The following is an 18,527-nucleotide window of genomic DNA, read 5'->3' on the forward strand; positions in this document are numbered from 1 at the left end:
AAGAAAAGCTGTATCAACAAAGTCGGGGGAAAGTTGGAAGGGGGGTTACTTGCGGGGAGTTGGAAAGAGGGGTTCCTTGCTAGGCTGGCTGAATACCAGGTGCTACATGAGCAAATTACCTATTAGGAAGCCCAGTTTAGCTGGCTAGGGGTAGTCTGTACCTAGGGGGCGAAGTGCGCATGGACCAAAAGAGGCAACCTCTAGTGACTGTACAGTGTGTAAGGCGAGAAGAGGCTATATAAGGCTGATACCCACTTGGGTGGGTGTGCTTGCTTTGCAAACGATTGCCAAGCGCTGCTTTCTGTGCAGAAATAAAGATTAAGTTTGATCCTTCACCCCTGTGTCTTTACTGGCACAAGCGCACCAGGCATGAACTCACTGTCCTTTGGGGACAACAGCCCATGCATGTGCATGCACGCACACAAGCACGCACGCACACACCCCCCAGCATTCAGGCCCCACTAGAGGGAAAGTGTCAGACAAGGCTGCAGGCAGGCATGCATGGGATCCGAGGCAAAAATGTGCAGCCAAAGCGCGGGGACAGGGAGCAGAACAGAGCCCCAGGCAGCTAGATGGGCAGGGGGGGACTCCCAAGCACAGCACGGGGCACAAGACCTCCGCATGTATATGCCAGGCAGGCACAGATGCAGGCTGGCAGCTGCAAGTGCACTGCTCCCCACCCTGCACCACACCCGGGACAGGAGATCCGAAACAGAGCCCGGGGGCGCCAGTCAGCTCGGGGCTCCGCGGCCCGCTGCACCCCCCCACCCACGGCCGGGACCCGCCGGGAGAGCGAAGCAAGTGGAGCCGGGTGCTCCGGCCGCCGGGAGCGCCCCCAGCAGTCAGCACGACCGTCACCTGGGCGGCGCGGGACACGCGCGGGGCCACCGGCGACCCCGGGTCTCCCCCACTGCACAGCGAGTGGCCACGAGTGGGGGCGGGACACGCGTGGAGCCGCGATCTGCTCCCGCCCCGGCCCCGGGGCTCTCCCCACGCGCCCCGCGCAGCTTCCGGCCCCGCCGCCGCACCCACCACGGGGGGGGCTCACTTTCCCCCCCCAAACTTACCGCACGGAGCCGCTCCCCACCGCCGCTCGCTTGCACGTGGCCGTCACGTGACGCCCCCCCCCACCCCCCGCCCCATGCAGCCATGCGCAGGAATCCGCGCTCTTCTCGCAGCTCCCGAAAAACCCGGACCCGGGGGGGGGGGGGGAGCAGCCGGGATGGACCGGGGCGAGCACCGGGAAGACAGCTCAGCGCCGCCCCCGCAGGCCGCACCGCGCACGGAGGGGCAGCCCGGCTCCGCGCTACCCCGGGCCCGGGACAATAGAGCCTCCGCCCTCGGCCACAGGGCCCGCTTCGGCCCACGACCCCTCCCTGCCTCGAGGACCCAGGGCCCAGCCGCGGGGAGCTCCCCTGCCCGGACCCGTCCCACCCCCCCTGGCAGCGCACAGGACACGAGCACCCAGCCCTGCCCCTGCCCCCCACGAGAAAAGTAACAAATACAAAAAGTAAATAAACTCAATGCAGCAGGTACCAGAACCATTTCTCCTTTATTTTATTTTTCCAGGCTGACCCACAAGTTCCTCTACATGTTACATACAAAAAGCTCAACATACAGGAGGTGAGCAAACAGCCATGTACAAAACAAACCACCAGGAAGAAAACATTGCCAACCTCACAACAAACAGGCAGAACACAAACAACACAAAGACACACACAAACATCACCAAACAAAGCAAACAAGCAACGGAGCAGAGCACGATCCCACCACCCCCAGGCAGGCAGCTTCGCACCCCTGTCACCCCACCGAGCACACAAGCCACACCCCACACATCCTCCTGGCACCTCTTCCACCTCACACTCAAAGTGATGGGTTTCTCTTTATTGTTAACAGTATACTACAGAAAACTATTTTATTTCAGGGTAATTTAGATTATTAAATAGTATTAGCTTTGTAGCTAAACACTAGGCATGACCTGTGGCCTAGCAATCTTGCTGACCACAAGACAGAATGATCTCTAAGCCAGTCATTTTCTTATGTCAAGTGCCTTAATTTCTGCTTTTTTCTAACAAAATGGTTAAGTCTGTGTACTGGGTACCAGCTGCAGCTAGGAGTCAGATAAGATAAGGCGGGGGGGGGGGGCCCAGAGGCAAGAAGATGGTACAGCGGAGTACAGGATAACAGATTGCAGTGTGTAAGATAACACTAACTTTTTTCCTCTGCAAAAGTACTGAGATTTGTAATGCACCATGTAAGGAGATGATTACCATAAGTATTGCATATTCAATAACCTTGTAGTTTCTTTCTTAGAAAATGTATACAAAACAGCCTCACCCTTAAGTCGAGGCCATTTTACCTCTTTGCTGTTTTATGGTCTTTACTCGAGTAGATAAACTGCAGTTACCCCTTCACCCGTGTTGTCTGGTCTCTAAGCCAGCTAGACAACGAACACCAGGGAGTTTTCTCCCACGACATCAGCCCAGCACCCAGGCTCTTCGTAACTACTTCTGCTTCTACTCCCCTTCTCCACAGGAACCATCACCTTGGCTGCACCCCCCTCACACCCAAACACAACGACCAGCAACACCACACAGGCCCAAGAGGCACTACAAGGCAGGGGCCTTGGAGGGACAAGAAGGTGGTTGAGCTGACAGGGGGAGGGGGGTGCCTCTGTTGCACAAACGGCTAGTTTCGTGTTTCTGGAGGCTTTTTCCATATACCTCAAGAGAGAGTTATACACACTTAGGCTGGATCCATTTCAACTATGTTTGTTTGCAAACAGATCGACAACGGAGCTCAAACCTCAAAGTCATGTTAACCCCTAGCCATGCCCGAAAATACATTTTTATACCTCTCCTAAACAAGATTCCATTGTGGCAATCTGTCATTTGCTACAGTTTTCTGCAAAGTTTATGTGCAAAGCAGGCAGTAACTAATCTGTGTTCCCACAGGAGTCAACCTTATCGTGAAGCAAGCGTTGTTCAGACTGTTCTCTCCCCCTAACACGACCCCCCCGCCTCCTGGCCCCGCAGTGATGCGGGAGAGAGAAGAAGAAACAATTTCCAGTTTACAGTTTTCAGCTGAGAAGCCTTTGGTGTAGTGAGATGATACATTTTTGCAATACCTCCACTATGGGCAACAACAAAACAAAGCTGAGTAACAGACGGCTCTGCTTTCCCCATCAGAGAAATTGTCTGGCCAGGCTCCCAATCTCGTAAGGGAACACCTGCAGACTTTCTTAACCCTAAGGGGGCTCCTATCCCAGCTGAGACTCCAATAAGCAGGAGACGAGGGTGTGGTCTTTTCAGTTTATTTGGCTGAAGGTCCCCTGTCCTCGTAAGGGCAGAGAGACCCCGACTCCAACTCAACACATACTTATGAACTTTCGTTACATAAGCCTTTCCCATAACACATGTGCAAAACCCAGCAGAAAATTGCTAAAATGGCATGACTTTGCTCACCCCGCATGGTTGGGCCCAATCACCTTGCTTGTCCGCCAAGATTGACATATCAGCAGCAATCTTAGTGCAAGGTTGCATCAGCCAGGATTGATCCAAGGTCATACAGAGGTCACATTAATTTTCTAACAATATTTTCTAACACCCCTTCCAAAGAGAGGGCTCAAGCTTATGGCTCAGAAACCTTCAACATCCTCCTTCCTGCTGTGGTGGGAGAAAACTCCCAGGAGGAGTTTGTTGTCTAGCTGCAATAGAAACCAAGCAACGCAGGTAAAGATTTACTGCCGTTTATTTGCTCGAGCAATGACCATAAGCCAGCAAAAAGCCAAAATGCCCCCCACTCAAGGGTGGGGTGTTCTTTTAGACTTTTTACAATAAGGCAAGACTACAGGGTGTGGTGGGAGAAATCTCCCTAAGGTCCGTTGTCTAGCTGTAATTTGATTGACAGACAACGCGGGTAAAGAAAGACAGCTGTTTATTTGCTCGAGCAAAGACCATAAAGCCAGCAAAAGGCAAAAAGGCCCCCCCTCAAGGGTGAGGCGATCTTTTATATTTTTTTTACAACAAAGCAAAACTATATGGTTAACAAAAAGCAATACTTGGGACGGTGATCTATAAATCTTTGTAACAGCATATTTTTATTAAGCTGAACTAGCACTTTTTAAAGCTAAAAGTTAAGTAACAGTAACATTATGTTAGCAAAACCTTATACAGTAGAAGATATTTTTCAAGGACACAACCAGTAAGCTCAAACAATGCTTTCTCTGTTTTATCTTACTTTTTGCTGTAGCTGATTTTTTTTAGCACACAGACACAGATTCACTTTTTAACTCAGAAAATGCTTGGTGTAGTTAAAATGATTACTTGACATAAGCAAAGGCCTACCTATCATTCTGCCTTGTGGTCAGCTGCATTGCTAGGCCACAGGTCATGCCTTGTATTCAGATGTTAAGCTAATACTTCTTAATAATCCAAATTATTGTTAACCTAACAGTATGCTATCAGAAAACTATTCTATTTCAGGGTAATAACAAACTTGCGCACTACAAGGGTTAACCAAAAGCAATACTTGGGCGGTGCTTTACGAATCTTCATAACAGCATATTTCTATTAAGCTGAACTAGCACTTTCTAAAAGCTACAAATTAATTGTGAGAGAAATTGTCTGACCAGACTCCCAAGCTGGTAAGGGAACACCTGCAGACTCTCTTAACCCAAACAGGGCTCGTTTCCCAGCTGAGACTCCAATAAGCAGCAGACAAGGGTGTGGTCTTTTCAGTTTATTGGGCCGAAGGTCCCCTGTCCGCATAAGGGAACAGAGACCCCAACTGCAACTCAACATGTAGCTTTATAAACTCTCGTTACATAAGCTCCTTCATAACACATGTGCAAAACTCAGAGGAAATCACGAAGATGGCTTGGCTTTGCTCACCCCGCATGGTTGGGCCCAATCACCTTGTTTGCCCGCCTATATTGACAGATCATGGCAATCTTACTGCAAGGTTGCATCAGCTAGCATTGCCCAAAGGTGATACAAAGGTCACACTGATTTTCCAACAATAGTTTCTAACAATCCCCCCTTACAGCCACAGGCCTATGGCCTGCTAGCCATTTCCCAGGTTTGCATAATATTGAGATTAATTACTTTTTGCTTAACTCAAACTACACAGGCTGTAATTACAGCAATTATTACAATAATAACCAAGAAGATTCCTAATCCCCATAAAATGTATTCTAAGATATACCTTCCCCACATTCCTAAAGTTGAGGCAATCCGTTCTATTACTGACCAACTTCGCAAAGAGTTTACCTGTCGTGCTGTGTCTCGAATTGTTTTTACTGCAGCAGTTATGTTGTCAGAGTGGTCAGGAATATAGGTGCAGCAGGGTCCTCCTGTGATTAAAGCACATACCCCTCCTTCTCTAGCTAACAAATAGTCTAAAGCGAAGCGATTTTCTAAAGTCATAGCATGGTTGCAAGAAGCCTGGTCTTGCACTAATTCAATGCCCTCTGCTGTGCTATTGGCAATAAGTTCTAATGCACGTGCCAGTTGATTGATGCGGTAGTATGACGATCTCTGGGGCAAGGTACTGAACCGTCTCTGTAAATGGTATAGTTAACATACGAACAACTTGGCTTTGCAAAGGAGCTGTATATGCAAGACGTGAAACAGCCGTGACTCCAAGCCCAAGTTTTATAAGGGGCGGAGCATCGGATGGAACCTTCCATACATTGCCATACATAAGGACGCTGCAAGGAACTGCAGGGAGCAGACGCATTCCAGGGGATGTAACCTTTCTTTTCAGCTTCTTTAGTCCCCACTGCAGTATTGTTAGGCCAAATTAAGTGTGTGGCATTAATGGTTAGTTTACAACCTGGTTGCCATCCTAAAAATCTCTTTTCCTATTCCATGAGGATTTTCCCAACACACCTGGGCAGATAACATGATGTCTGAAAGTACTCTCTCTTTAAAATAAGGATTGTCCTGCCAGGTACTTATTCCAGCTCTATCCGTATCAACCCACTCTGGATTAGAAAAAATCCCTTCCCAAGAGATTAAAGGATAGGGTGGAAAGTTAGTAGAAGGAGACTGTGTACCACATATCCAACCATTACACAAATTTTAGGGCCTGTGCTATAGCTATAGTGGAAATCAGGTAAGTATTATCTTTCCACTGGTCTTCCTGTTCTGTATCGCTTTCCCATAAATAGCCATGGTGTTTTATGCATCAAGAGCAATAATCCTGTTAGGATAGCCCGGTGAAATGCCATTATTAACTTACAACCTTCCCTGCATCCACAGTGAAATACAAACACAAAGTATAACAAGAAAGATAATACAAAGCAAGCTTAATACACGTATCATTTCTATTAAGGAGTCTGAACGGTCCACGATTCTCCGATTCTTTCTAGCCATAGAGGCGGAACATCAGCTGACCGGTCATTACTTGCCGATACCAGGTTTGAGGCGACCGCGATGAATCCGGCCCTCTTTCTCGGCGATTTTCACAGCAGCGTGTATAGTAAGAAGAACTTGGTACGGGCCTGCCCAGACTTGGGCCGAGGCGGTTTTTCGCCGATGTTGTTTTACCCAAACTCAGCGTCCTGATTGATAGGAGTGAAGGTTACAGTCCAGGGGTACCGGCTGAACCAAAGCAGCTGACCTGTGTAAACACTAGAGAGACTCCTGTAAGGATAAAACATAACTAATTAAAGCTTCATCTCCGCCCAGTAAGCTAACATGCAGATTTTCCCATCTCTTATATAACAGGAGCGTGACCAAACAACAACTCGTAGGGGGACAAGGTTGAGAGGCCATTTGGGTTTTGTTCTTATAGCAAACAGCACCCTTGGTAAGGCATCTGACCATTTCAATTTGGTTTAGGAGCAGATCTTTCCTAAAAGGGATTTTATACTCTGATTCATACTCTCTACCTGACCCGAGGACGGAGGGCGATAAGGTGCGTGGAAGTATGTTATTATTCCAAAAACTCTGTAAACTTCTTTTAAAACAGTTTCTGTAAAGTGAGTTCCCCGGTCAGAGTTTATTCCTCCTGGAATGCCGAAATGTGGGATGATTTCTTTTAATACGGGTTTGGCTACTGCTACTGAATCCGCTTCTCGAGTGGGGAAAGCTTCTGGCCATCCTGTTACTTGATCTACCACTACTAGGCACTGCTTGAAATTTACAGCTTTGAGCAAATCCATGTCGTTTTTCAAAGGGTAAATAGGCCCACGGTCGGGCCCCTTGTAATTTTGTGTGTCCTCTGTATTTGTTGAAGGCTCTGCACTCTGAACATTGCAGAGTTATTCGGGCAGCTTCTAGATGTATACCTGGAGCAACCCAGGTGGAGAGGACCTGTTCTGCTATTTCTCCTTTTCCCGACTGACAGCATCTGTGGGCATCCTGAGCCAGACTTCGGAGCAAGGTGTGAGGAGCAATTGGTCTACCGTCTGGCACATGTCACACTGCATCCTTTCCTTGCGCAGCTTCCCACTTTTGGACCCATATAGATACTTCATCCGCTGGGACTTTGTCATAAATCACAGACAAGGGTGGAAGAACAACTTGAGATGCAAGGAGACTTCCTTTAGTTTGTAGTGCAGCGGCTCTAGCTGCAGCATCTGCGAGATGCTTTCCTTTAGCGATGTCAGTATCTTCTCTGGAATGTCTGGGACCGTGCATTACCGCTATATCACCTGGTAACACGACAGCCTCTAGCAGTTCTTGGACTTCCGTGGCATTGCTGATTACAGCATCAGAGGACGTGATAAAACCTCTTTGTCACCAGGACTGTCCTAGCGCATGACAGATACTAAAAGCATATTTAGAGTCAGTATAGATAGTGACCCTGGAGGCTGTGGCCAATTTGCATGCTCGTCAGAGTGCCGCTAGCTCAGCGGCCTGGGCGTTGGTCCCTGCTGGCAGAGGTTCTGCTGTAGTAGGAGAGCTTCCACTGAATGAGATATTTCAACCACAAGAGAGTGTCCTAACACTAAATCTTCAGCCTTTTGAACTAGCACAGCGGCAGCAGCGACTGCTCTAAGACAGAGAATTGCTGCCCTTGCTACAGGATTTAACTGAGCAGAATAGTATGCTATGGGACGATTAGAAACTCCCCATGGCTGAGTTAAGACACCTGAAGCAACGCCTTGATTCTCATGAGTAAGTAGGGTGAAGGGTTTCTGGTCTGTAGTTTATAGAGTAGATTTCTTCCAAGGAGGTGCACTACAGTTCCTTCAGCTAATAGGAAAGCATGAATGGTGGCCAAGGGTCCTATCTGCACTTGTGTTTCAGTGCCACGGGGCACTTGCATAGATTTTCCAATTACTCTCGTAATCTTTTCAGATCCTGAGACTGCAATTCCCGCCCTTTCTGGAGATTCTCCCAGTGAGGACAGATCTGCTCCTCTATCTATAAGACATTTATAAATTTTCCTGCTATTTGAAGTGGTACATAAGGGGATGAAGGGGCGCAGGTATACTCAAAAGAGGAAGATTCCCCTAAATACATCGTGTGGAAGAGCCGCCCCCTTATTTCACTGGGAGTCATCTATATCTTGTTGCAAACTCTGGACCCAGGGATCTGTAGGATCGGTGCTGGCAGCCCGGTTGTTTCCCTGGGTTCCCCCCTTTCTTCCTCCATAAGGGGGAAGTCCCTTAGGGCAGTTTGGGTGTTCTCGTCTCCAATGCCCCAATTGTTTACAATAATTGCACACATCATTGGGGGCAGGTTGATTCATATCTACCCATGTGGGGTTGTGTGTGTGTGAATGTGAATATGTCAGGGTACTTGCCTGTGTGCCACAGACACTTGGGTTCTGTACATGTGTGCTAGACTGTGTCCGCGAGAGCACATATGCATGTGTGTCAGACACCTGAGTTCCATGTGTGTGTGAGCATGCACGTGTCACAAGCACCTGGGCTCTGGGTACGTGTGTGAGACTGCACATGCATGTGTGCGAGGATGCATATTTGTGTGCAAGTGTGTCACGCACACCTGTTGGGGCACATGTGTATGTCGCAGTGTGTTTTGGGGTTCTGTGCAGGCGCATGTCTGTAAGGGACTCTGAGCAGGCGTGACTGCATGTGTGATGGGGGTGTGCAGATGTCATTACATGTGTACAAGAGCAGGTGTATGACCTGATTCAAACGCTACCTAGTATGTCCTGCTATGGGACTGAAAGTAGGCTCCGAGGAGGCAGGTACAGACCCTGACACTCCTGTTACGGGAGGAGAGGAGCCTGATGAAGGGGTAAAAGGTGCCGGAAGGGCCACGGCCTAAGCGGCCGGGTTTATTATGGCTGGTCCCCTAGTCACCAATGGTGGCATAGCGGGAGAATAAGGGGGAGAAGACACCACAGACGTTGTTGAGCGGCCAGAAGTAATCAGTTTTTTTTTCCTCTGCAGAATTAAATCCATCAAATCACACCAGAGATACCAATAATCCATTAGTCGGGGATGGGGTTCCTCTAGGAACCCCCTGAGGTACCTTCATTTATCTACACTGAGGGATCCCAACACTGGCCACTGAAGTTCAGGGTTTTTATAAGTGTAGCCGGGCCAGACACTAGTACATAAGGCTATAGCGCGCTTCTTACTCAATTGGCCATGTCCAGATAACTTATTCCAGTTGCTTAACAATTCTCCAAGAGGACTACTAGCCAGAATTGACTGTTTCTGTCCCATCGTCATTCTTGGCGGACATCCCTTTCCCAGATGACCTGATATACTATTAAGCTCCCCAAAAACCCTGCTTTCTTGGCTGCCCTAGACCTAACCAACCTGGAAAGGCAGGCTTCTAGGATGCCTCAAACAGGTTGGAGGACTTATCCAGTTAAAAGGTCAGAAACAGAGACGGTTCCTCGGTGCGCGAATGGAGACATAAAATGCGCCACACAGATTTATCGGCTCAAAAGAGTCGAACGGGCAATTAACTAAAATTGCCTGTGCGCCCAGGTTTGAGGAACCGGAGAACAGACTGGCCTATAACACGTTAGACAAGACATACACAACATATAAAAGACCACACCGTGCCAGTAAAATTGAAGGAGTCACCTTATCGTCCCGCCGTGTCTGCAGCCTCAACCCAAGACTCCCGTGGTGAACTCACCTCTGTTACGGCCGGCCGGAGGTTGGGTTTAGGCGGCAGCGGCAGCGCGACGAGCTGGGTGCTCCTGGCTGGCTCGCCAAATTGTGAGAGAAATTGTCTGACCAGGCTCCCAATCTGGTAAGGGAACACCTGCAGACTCTCTTAACCCGAACAGGGCTCGTTTCCCACCTGAGACTACAATAAGCAGGAGACGAGGGCGTGGTCTTTTCAGTTTATTCGACCAAAGGTCCCCTGTCCTCGTAAGGGCAGAGAGACCCCCGACTGCACCTCAAACACATAGATTTATAAACTCTGGTTACATAAGCTCCTTCATAACGCATGCGCAAAACTCAGAGGAAATCACCAAGATGGCTTGGCTTTGCTCACCCCACACGGTTGGGCCCAATCACCTTGTCTGCCCGCCTATATTGACAGATCATGGCAACCTTACTGCAAGGTTGCATCAGCCAGCATTGACCAAAGGTCATACAAAGGTCACATTGATTTTCCAACAATATTTTCTAACATAAGTAACAGTAACATGATGATATGTTAGCAAAAACTTGCACAGTACTAGATACTTCTTAAGGACACGATCACTGTACTTAGAACAATGGCTTCTTCCTCTTACCTTGTTCCTTGCTGTATCTGGTTTACAGCACACAGACAGATTCACTTGCTGCATTTTACTCAGAAAATAGTCAACACAGTTAAAATGATTACTTAACATAAGCAAAGGCTTAGCTATCATTCTGCCTTGTGGTCAGCGGCATTGCTAGGCCACAGGTCATGCCTTGTATTCAACTGCAAAGCTAATACTTCTTAATAATCTAAATTATTGTTAGCCTAACAGTAGGCTATCAGAAAACTATTTTATTTCAGGGTAATAACAAACATGCTCACCACACTGCTCAGGGACCAAACCAGACAACCACCCCGCCCCAGCCAAACACACGCTGCTACGACAGGCTCCCAGCCCTGTAGGACACGGTAAACATGGCAGTCAGGCAGAATAAAACCCATTGCTCTGACCCAGCAGAACCAGCACCCCAACACCAACAAGAACCCTGCACAAGCAGGTCCAAAACCTCCAACCCCCCAGCACTGCAATTCTCAACCTCACTAGCACAGAAGCCACAGAGGCAGCCCAGGCCCCGCGCCCGGCCGGCCCTTCTGCTTCCATGCTAGCTGGCTCCAGCATTGCCATGCTCAACAGTTGAAAGCTCTGGGCCTGCTTGCCCAGCGGTTCCTGCAAGTGTCTGGGTGCTCGTCCAACTACAGGGTCACAGGAATGGATTTCACCTCTGGTCACCCTAGGTCCACCCACAGCACAGACAAACTGACCCAAACATACTACTTGCAAACCCCTGGCTCCAGGATCATAAAGCTGAGGACACTCCCAAACCCACCCCACACCCCAAAGGCAGAATCCCAATACAGAAGGGACATTCCAACGTAGCGGGCAACATCCGGCCGGTCCGTGTCTGTCATCCAACACTGTCCCACGGCTCTTCCACGATGCAGTCCTCTCACCTACTTCCCTCCATGCAGGCCAGGACCCTGGCAAGAACACAGAACACACTTTCAGCACAAGGGAAGCAAGGCAAGCACTACACACACCGCACATCCCAACACCACCAGCCACTGGTTTCTGGCAATTTGTTCCACTTGCAGCCAGGGAGCCGCCTCGACAAGGCAACTGCAGGCTCCGCCACGCAGCCGCTACCGAGAGGCTCCAGCCCCAAGAGTCAAATGCACGCCGTACCTGGCCACACGGCTCCTTTTCCAGGCCTCCAGTCATTGCAGCCAATCCTTCTCACCACACAGGGAGCAGCAATCCAACATCTACAGACACAGAGGGGAAAAAAAAGAAAACCCCTCAAATACAAATGCAAAGCTAGACACATCAAAACAGAAGAAAACCCCGCCCCCCCACACCAACAAAAATGCCCATGGAAAAAGCTCCCCGCAAAACAGGAACAATGCCCCACACGGCTCACACCACAAGTCTCCCAGCTCTGACTGGCACACCCACAGGACTCCATGCAAGGCGACTCCAAGTAACCTCCCGATTCCTCCAACATGGCCATGGCACCAGGTCTGGGGCTCTTCACCGTGAACCCAACACCTCATCCCACACCACAGGAGCCAGCAAAGCAACACACAGCTGCACCCTCCCATCCCCAAAACAATAATACATCTATTAACACTTGCAGAGCACTGAGACTACAGCACCCCCCCACCCCCTACGTAGGGCGCACACAGCACCCCACATGCCCACCAAGGAGACACGGAGCATTAAGACCCCTCTGAACTTCCCCCCCAATTAAGAGGGCAGAACTTCAGCACTACAGAAAAGTCCCCTCCTTTCAGTCCGGCAAAGAGCAAAGACAGGCAGCAGTGAATTCAGGCACAGTGAACAAAGATGAGACAGGCAGAAACCAGACAAACCATTCCCAGCACTGCGAAGGCCCTCTCGCAACAGCAACAGGCACGCCAACACAAACCCAATCGTCTGGCCCAAAACAACCTAGAAGTGCAAGACCAACACCCAAGTGCCACAGGCAAGCACAGTCTGACAACCCTAAATACACCCTGTGACCAACGGCAGGAGCCCACAACCCTTCCCTCTACAGGACCGTCACCAGCACCACCGAGGGAGGCCAAGAGATGCTCCCCCCAAGCCCGCTCAAATCCACCTCCCAACTTCCACGGACCAAATGTCTCACACCGCTCCGATTCAGATCTCACCTATCGCAGGCTTCAAGCAGCAAGGCTTCCAGCCCAGGGCCACCGCACGGGCAGAAGTCTCACACCGGGCAACCGCAAAGCGAATGCGCCGACATCCGTTTCTTTCACCAGCTTCCTCAGGTCACAGGCGCTATATCTCCACCTCTTCTTCCCGATGCCCACTTAGGAGCCTCGAGCCTCAGCCAGATGACTCCCGTACATGTCACCAAAACAAAAATAAATTAGGAAAAGTCACGCGGCACACGGGACTCACAGCCCTGAGGGCAAAAGCAACCCCCGAGAATTCAAAGGCGATACCCCCACTCAGGCTAAACAGGGCACACAGGGTGAAGTCAGACCCCTCCCCAAGGTGGAAACCATTTTAGGTGGCAGGAAAAAACCCACCACAGCCTTCCCTCCAGTCCTGACAAGAGCAGAAAAAGAACAAGTGCTGCAGACATTTTGCAAAGAGGTAGAAAGAGAGAGACACCAGTGACACCCCCAGGCACACAGCACATAGCGCTGTTCCCAAGACTGAAGGGAGGCCTGTAGCAACAGCAAGTCAGGGGCACGAACGCAAACCCAGAGCTCACCCTCAACACACCCCAGAGAGGGGCCAGGCCTGCACCCCAAGTGCCAGGGATGAGCCCGGATCAAACGCCCCACAAGCTCCTTAGACATCCGTCGTTTCTCCTATACGTGGAGTCCGACAGACTCGGACCGGCCGGCCCAGCCCTACGCCAGATTTCACAGCAGCCCTGGCCAAAGAAGCCCCCCGCTCGACTTGTTGCCCTGGAAGCAAAAAGCTCAGGAGGCTATCGCAAACCAGGGCCGTCCTACCCCACCCACACCGCCCCCAAACAACATACAGCCACCACCCGACCCCCTCCCCACAAACCACTCCCCCATCCCTTTTCTACCTCCATCCTGCGTGTGTGCTGTACGACTCTCCTGGCTCACATACTTCACGCCTGACCAAGGCCTCTGGGACAGGGGAAAAACCACACGTGCCTTGTCAGCCCAAAACACGGACGACAAATAAGTGCAAAGCAAAACGTAGGCGGAAGGTCCTCCCCAAGCCCCAGGCAGATGCAGCCAACCCACCTCACCCACAGACTCAGACCTCACAAAGGCTTCCCTCCGGCCTGCCTGGGCAGGGTGTTCAACATCCAACCCGAGGACACATCTACTTCACAGCAACCAGACCGTTTGCAGGACACGGCCACCACAGAGAACACATCCTCATCATCAACATCTACTGCTCACCACAGCCATCTTTGTGGTGCTCCTTCTCCAGCCCTCAGCATGTCACTGCCCCTGCCCTGCTCCTCACGACAGAGCTACAGCACAAGCACCTGTGAACATGCACAAGTAAAACCTCACCAAAATGTGCCAAGGCAAAACCAGGCAGCAACAGCTTCCCCCAAAGCAAGCTCTCACCCATCACATGTTCCATGCACCAATGACAGGCAGCTCCATGGTTCATGACTTCAAGATGTCTTCTCTTCTTCTGCCCAATCTCCACTTCTCCTCCCTGCCCCAAAAGTCTTGGTAAAAAGACCCCCCGCTGCAGATAAAGCAGCAATTACCACAAAACAGCACAACTCACAGGCCTCACAGCACTGGCGGCAGGGGCCCCTTCCACCCAAAACCACCCTACTTAGCTCCCACAAAGCTGACAGGATGCAGCAAGACCTGTCTCACAGCTCTCCCCTCCCAACTAAGGGAGGCCATTTACATGTGCGCACACAGGCCTCCCCCTTCACTTCTGGGAAGAGCAAAGAAAAGGACAAAAGAGACAGAGACAGAAATAGTGCAGTGATGTTGACTCCAAGCCATCCGTGATACCCCCAGACAATTCCCAGAACTGAAGCAGGAAGCTGTGGTAATGGCATCAGCAAGGCAAACACCTAATCCTCTGCCCTGCTAGAGCCTAGACAGAGTCAAGATCTGCACCCATGCCAGAAGCAAACCCTGCTCAAAGGACCAGAAATCCCCCACAATGGAGGGGAACGATTCCCATTCTTTACACCGAGGCAATTGCGGGACTCCCAGGTACACCAGCACAGCCTTGCACCGGTACAGAGAGGGGCCACCCATGGTGCCACAACCTCCTGCCGGAGCATCGCTGGCCCAGGAGCGTGAAGCTCAGTACACCAGGGACTTGTCACCCCACCCCACCCCCCTTCCAGAACAAACACACCTTGCACCATCCTCTCTGCCTCCATCTTCCACCCTTCTCTGCTCAAACTTCTCTCCAAGGACCAGGACCCTGCAAACAGAAATACATTCAACAGCCAGGGAGTCCAACAACGGAAGCAAAGGCACAAAGCTACACAATGCAATCCCATCCCCTGGTCCACACCTCTGAGCTCTCCAAGGCTTGCCTCTGCTGGGACCACAGCACAGCAGCCACAGCATATGCTGGACACACCACCACAAGAAGGACCTTTTCTCTGACACCCAGTACTCACCAGTCAGAAACATCCAGATCGATCTCCAGCCGTCTACCCTACCTAGTCAATGCCCAACACCCAGGACTGGGCTGGAGAAAAACAGAAACCTGCAAGATACAGAAAATCTTCACCAAAACACAAGAACAAAAACATGGAGGCAACTGGCAGATTGGAGAGAAGTCCCACGCTGCTCCAAGTAAGCACTCGCCCACCTACCACAGGGACCACAGATGCATAGGGATCCAGCCAAGAGACACCACAAAGCCAGAGGCCTCAAACCAGGCAACCAGGGACTGACCACACCTCCTCCAGCACCTCTGGGACGCTTCACCCTCTTCCCACAGTCTGGTGCACATCATCGTCCTCAGAAACCTCAGGACAAACACCAAACAAACCCTCCGCCCGCAACAGAGAAGCCGTTACTGCCATCGGCGCAACGCACGCACCTCACTACTAGCACCCGCGGCCCTCCCGCCCAGGGCTCCGACACCAGCCTGCTTTGCCCCGCAGCGCAGACGGGGCGCAGACAGACCCTTCTCTGGGATTCCCCCTTCCTAGCAGGGGATTCTGTTTGCACCTGCCAACGCAGCCCTCCCGCCTTCGCTTCTGGGAAGGACTAAACAAAACACCCCGGTGATTTCAGTAACAAACGTAACAGGACAGACACACACATGCAGACACGCAAGCAGCAAACATTGTTCCCAGCACCGAAGGGGAGCCTGTGGCAATAGCAACATCCAGGCAGAGACGGACCCAATCCTCTACCTTAGCAAAATCTATGTAGGGGCAAAAATCGACACCCACGTGTCAAAAGTTAATCCGCTACAAGTCCAAAAACTCCCTACACAAAGACAGAGGCTTTCCTCAAGCACAGCAAGACACAACACCCCGGCTGGACCCACCAGCACCAAAATCACAGCTCAGACCCCCAAGGTGCCTGCCCCGCATACTAGACAAACTGACCGGCAAGCACGAAGCTTCAGACACCATCCCACACAGGGGCCTCACACACAACTCACAAGCAAAGGCCTCCCACACAAACTGCCAACACACCTCTGCCTGCTTCAACCTCCACGGGCATAGCTTGGCTCCACTCCCTGAACCAGCATTCGCTTGCATCCACACAAGCCACAACCCTACAAGGCACAGAACAGACCGTAACCCCAGGAGACACAACCAAACACAAGACAGGACCCATTGGGAGAACTCCCACTCCACACACCCAGCCCTCACCTCAAAGCTCTCCAAGGCAGGCCTGGCCAGGGTGCGCCCCATCCAGCCCTAGGAAAGGGCTCAGCCCCAACACCCACACCGGGCATCACGCTGTTCCTTCTCCACCCCTCCCTCATCCTGCTCACCATCCTCCCCACACAGGGGACACAGGCACCGCCTGAGGGCACACAGGAAACTTCACTACCAAACAGAAGGGCAGACCGCAAACGACTGCCTGACCGGAAGACAATCCCACGCCGCTACGAGTAACGTCTTACCTGCTGCAGGCTGTCCACGCACACAGCTCCACCTGACAGGCAAAGGCCTCGCTCAAGGAGAACTAGAAATGACGACAGGGACACAGCCACCAACTTCTTCCACCTCCTTCTGCATGGTGGTGGCACTAGGTCACTTCACCTCTACCTGATCTCTTCCCCGCTCAGGGTCCAGATATTTGCATCACCCCCCAAACAACAAGCAAGTACTACACGAAACAGTATTCACATCTCAGTACTAAGGAGAGAGATGCACCCGCCCCGGTCTCCAAAAGCAGCACACAGCCGCCACCCCCACACACAAGGCACAGAGCATACAAGCAAACCCCTCCCAAAGGAGGGGACCAATTTACATGCAAACACTCCCATCCTTCCAGCTCTGGGAAGAGCAAAGGAAGAACAAAAAGTGCTGCTGTGATTTTCAACATCAAAGCAGAAAGAAACACCAGTGACACACCCAGAGAGACAACACAGAGTACAGCTCCCAGAACTGAAGGGAGGCCAGGGGCAGCAGCAACACACAGGCAGAGACTGGCACCCCCCCCACCCCCGAGCCAAACATCACCAGAGCAAACCAGCCACTCCACCCCGCTACTCTAAACCAAACCAATTTTCAGCACCCTGTTCCCCCATCTTCCATCACTACAGCACAACATGCCCTCACATCCTTCTCCCCCACAAGATCAAAGCCACTAGAAATCAAACAAAACCCTCATCACCCCAAACAGGGGACACAAGGCAACCTAGTCAGAGCCAAGGTAAGCTCCTCTCCAAACCTCCAGCACCACAACCCACTACCTGAGCTCTCAAACGCTTGCTTCTGGCCAGCCTGAACTGGATATTCACAGGCAATCAAAAACCCACCTAACTTACACAGGGCACAGCCACCACAGGAGAGCCCTCATCTCCAACAGGCACTGCTCACCACAGCCACAACCACGCTGCTCCTTATCCAGGCATCCTCACAGCCAGAAGACAGAGTGGGGACACACCACCTGCACAGGTACACGCACAAAACCTCCTGGAAACCTGAAAGAACAAGCGTGGAAAAAGTGACAAAGCAGGAAGACAAATACATCGCGCTGCTCCAAGGGAGCTCAGACCCACCACACACTCCAGCCAGGTGACACAGTAGAGGTAGAGGCCTCGCACCGTGCCAAATCGGGAAATCATAACAGGGCTGCCCACTGTGGGTCTCTTCACCGGGTGAGCGTGATCCCCTGCCCTCCATTGATGCTGACTTCATGAAGGAACATCTTGAAAAGCTGGATACCTTCGACTCAGCCGGCCCTGACAATCTTCACCCCAGGGTACTCGAGGAGCTGGCGAGCATCATAGCCCAGCCTCTAGCGTGGATCTTTGACAACTCTTGGCGCTCTGGTGTCGTGCCCGAAGACTGGAAGAAGGCCAATGTGGTGCCTATCTTCAAGAAAGGGAGGAAAGTGGATCCGGCTAACTATAGGCCCATCAGCCTGACTTCTATCCCGGGGAAGATCTTAGAAAAGTTAATTAAAGAGGCCATCCTTAACGGACTGGCCGACGCCAACGTCTTAAGGGATAGCCAGCACGGGTTTGTTACGGGTAGGTCTCGCTTGACCAATCTCATTTCCTTCTACGACCGGGTGACCTATCACCTGGACAAGGGAGAAGAGGTTGATGTCATATCTTGACTTCAAAAAAGCCTTTGATCTGGTTTCCCATGATCGCCTCTGGCCAATTGTCACCTTGGGTCCTCCAGGATCCACTCGATGGAAAATTGGCTCCGTGGTCGGACCCAGAGGGTAGTAATTGATGGAAGTCAC

At 51.2% G+C, this 18,527-nt stretch overlaps 1 long non-coding RNA gene across 37 annotated transcripts in view; it reads right to left on the reverse strand.

The window, feature by feature from the left end:
- Positions 1–3,919: 3,919 nt before the first annotated feature.
- The window catches only part of LOC132244826 (uncharacterized), a 44,747-nt gene continuing 30,139 nt past the window's right edge, over positions 3,920–18,527 (reverse strand). For 31 of the 37 annotated variants that reach the window (XR_009456613.1, XR_009456618.1, XR_009456637.1 and 28 more), the window contains 9 exons: positions 15,257–15,345; positions 14,986–15,054; positions 14,223–14,349; positions 14,049–14,137; positions 13,703–13,766; positions 13,376–13,574; positions 12,804–12,993; positions 11,818–11,897; positions 3,920–11,612 (listed from right to left, as the gene is read on the reverse strand). This is a non-coding gene — a long non-coding RNA (uncharacterized LOC132244826). Of the gene's footprint in view, positions 11,613–11,817; positions 11,898–12,803; positions 12,994–13,375; positions 13,575–13,702; positions 13,767–14,048; positions 14,138–14,222; positions 14,350–14,985; positions 15,055–15,147; positions 15,346–18,527 lie in introns of all 37 variants that reach the window. The other 6 variants (XR_009456610.1, XR_009456643.1, XR_009456630.1 and 3 more) reach the window with 6 other exon arrangements.

This window comes from Alligator mississippiensis, chromosome 14 (genome assembly GCF_030867095.1).
Source record: "Alligator mississippiensis isolate rAllMis1 chromosome 14, rAllMis1, whole genome shotgun sequence".
NCBI classification, from domain to species: domain Eukaryota; kingdom Metazoa; phylum Chordata; order Crocodylia; family Alligatoridae; genus Alligator; species Alligator mississippiensis.